This window comes from Trifolium pratense, linkage group LG7 (genome assembly GCF_020283565.1).
Source record: "Trifolium pratense cultivar HEN17-A07 linkage group LG7, ARS_RC_1.1, whole genome shotgun sequence".
NCBI classification, from domain to species: domain Eukaryota; kingdom Viridiplantae; phylum Streptophyta; class Magnoliopsida; order Fabales; family Fabaceae; genus Trifolium; species Trifolium pratense.
This window is the reverse complement of record NC_060065.1, coordinates 41,211,246-41,211,789: the sequence shown is the minus strand read 5'-3', so window position 1 is coordinate 41,211,789 and position 544 is coordinate 41,211,246. Positions and strand designations below refer to the sequence as shown.

The 544-nt window shown below is 32.2% G+C and overlaps 1 non-coding gene across 1 annotated transcript; it reads left to right on the top strand.

The window, feature by feature from the left end:
• The first annotated feature begins 463 nt into the window (after positions 1-463).
• Positions 464-544, top strand: TRNAL-AAG. The gene has a single exon. It is a non-coding gene; the product is annotated as a tRNA-Leu (tRNA).

Sequence of the window (544 nt, the reverse complement as noted above, 5' to 3'; positions counted from 1 at the left end):
AGGAACCTCAAGTCTAATCTGGAGTTGTGAAAAAAATTACTTTTTCCTACTTATAAGTAAGTTTGTCTTTAATTTAGCATCATTTCAACTTATATTGCTGCTTTTTTTGTTATATTTATGTCATTTGCACCCCTTTATGATAGTATAGTAGAGAAAACTAGTTTTGAAATTGAATTCTCATTTTTTGCCTCTGCCTTCTTAAGTTGGAACCAGATATCGTCTCAACTTTCCGCGATTGTTTTTAGAGTGTTTATTTGCTTTACACTATATCAACTCAAGTGGAAAACCATGCTTATTTTGTATTCTCATTCGTTATATTTCTTATGCAAGATCAATTTGCCTAAATTGTGGAATAATTGTTTTGCTTTTTAAGTGGGGTTAAATATGTTTTTGGTCCTACATTTATGCAACCTTTTAAGATTAATCCCTATTAAAATATTAAAATTTTATTACATTTTATGAAGTTGAGATGGCCGAGTTGGTCTAAGGCGCCAGATTAAGGTTCTGGTCCGAAAGGGCGTGGGTTCAAATCCCACTCTCAACA